A 2,047-nucleotide genomic window follows, 5' to 3' on the forward strand; every position below is an offset into this window, starting at 1 on the left:
CAGTGGCCAGATTGAGTTCTAGCTGAGCTTTTGCCTTTCTAATTTCCTCTCTGCATGACCTAACAAGATCCCTCTACTCTTCCTGAGTTGCCTGCCCTTTCTTCCAGAGATGGTAAACTCTCCTGTTTTTTCCTGAGTCCCAGCAAAAGCTCCCTGTTCAGCTGTTCCAGTTGTCTTCCCAGACGGTTTGTCTTGCACTGCATGAGAATAGCCTGGTCCTGACCCTTTTAAGATTTTCTTCTTGAAGAATGTCCAGCCTTCCTGGACACCTTTGCCCTTCAGGTCTTTCTCCCAAGGGACTCTCTCAACCACTGTCCTGAACAGGCTAGAGTTTGCCCTCTGGAAGTCCATAGTAGTGGTTTTGCTGACACCCTTCCTTACCCCACCAAGAATCGAGAATTCTGTCATTTTATGGTTGCTAAGCATGAGACAGCCTCTGACCACCACATCTCCCACCAGTCCTTCCCTGTTTGTAAACAGTAGGTCTAGCAAGGCTCCTCCCCTGGTAGGCTCACCTACCAGCTGTGTCAGGAAGTTATCTTCCACACACTCCAGGAACCTCCTAGACTGCTTGCTCTCTGCTGTGTTGTATTTCCAGCAGACACCCGGAAAGTTGAAGTCCCCCACGAGAACAAGGGCACACGATTGTGAGACTACTGCCAGCTGCTTGTAGAATGATTCATCCATCTCTTCAACCTGGTTGGGTGGTCTATAACAGACTCCCAGCACAATATCTGCCTTGTTGGCCTTCCCTCTCATCCTTACCCGTAAGCACTCAACCTTAACATCACAGTCGTGGAGCTCTGTACAATCAAAACATTCCCTAACTTAGAGAGCCACCCCACCACCTCTTCTTCCTTGCCGATCCCTTCTGAAGAGCTTGTAGCCATCCATTGCAGCACTCCAGTCATGGGAGTCATCCCACCATGTTACTGTGATAGCGACCAAGTCATAGCTATCCTGCTGCACAATGGCTTCCAGCTTCTCCTGTTTATTGCCCAGGCTGCGTGCATTGGCATAGATGCACTTGAGCTGGGCTATCAAACCCACCTCCAACATTGGCATGCTGCCTCCAGGCTCATCTCTGGTGAGCCTGGTTCTATCCCCTTCCTCCTTTGAACCTCGTTTAAAGCCCTCTCTATGAGCCCCGCCAACTCATGAGCAAGAATCCTTTTCCCCCTTTGAGATAGCTGGACTCCATCTGTCACCAGCAGGCCTGGTGCCATGTAAACCTCCCCATGATCAAAAAAACCAAAATTCCACCGATGGCACCAGCCTCTGAGCCACATGTTAATCAGGTGTGTTTTCCTGCTCCTTTCAGTATATTTCCCTGACACTGAAGGGACTGGGGAAAACACTGCCTGTGCTCCTGATCCTTCCACTAATCACCCCAATGCCCTGAAGTCCCCTTTGATTGCTTTTGGATTTCTCTCCGCAATCTCATCACTGCCAACCTGCACAACCAATAGAGGGCTGAATCAGACCAGGGAGTTTCCTAGTAATGTCTTTTATCTCAGCCCCAGGGAGCCAGCAGGCTTCCCTGTGGGATGGGTCAGGTCTGCATATTGGGCCCTCTGCCCCCCTCAGAAGGGAATTGCCTACGACAATTACCCTCCTTTTTCGTCTTTCAGAGGCTGTCAGCTTGTGGAACAGCTGCCTGAAAGAGCAGCTCCATAGCTGCAACATTCTGTGCAAAAGCAAGTGTCAGAAATGGGAAAGGCTGTTTGATATGTTTTCAGCCACCTAGGTTGAAATCCATGGCTTGATGTGTGCAGGTGACAGGCCTGGTGGAGTTTCTCATCCAGAACTGCAGAGAAATCTACTGCAGAGAAATCTTTGGGGAGGAGATGTGTGGCCTTTCCAGGCCCCCAGCTAAGGAATCAGCAGCACCCATCGACAGCTCTACACCTATGAGGATGGACTGATGATTGTCACAGGCTGGGGCTTCTGGTCCTGTTCCTTAGTGCGTTCCTGGCAGTCATCTGTGCAAAAAGATCTGCTGAGTGCTCAAGACTTGACAGAACTGCTTTCCTACTGGAAGGCTTCC

The sequence above is a fragment of the Haliaeetus albicilla genome, chromosome 3 (genome assembly GCF_947461875.1).
Source record: "Haliaeetus albicilla chromosome 3, bHalAlb1.1, whole genome shotgun sequence".
Classification (NCBI taxonomy): domain Eukaryota; kingdom Metazoa; phylum Chordata; class Aves; order Accipitriformes; family Accipitridae; genus Haliaeetus; species Haliaeetus albicilla.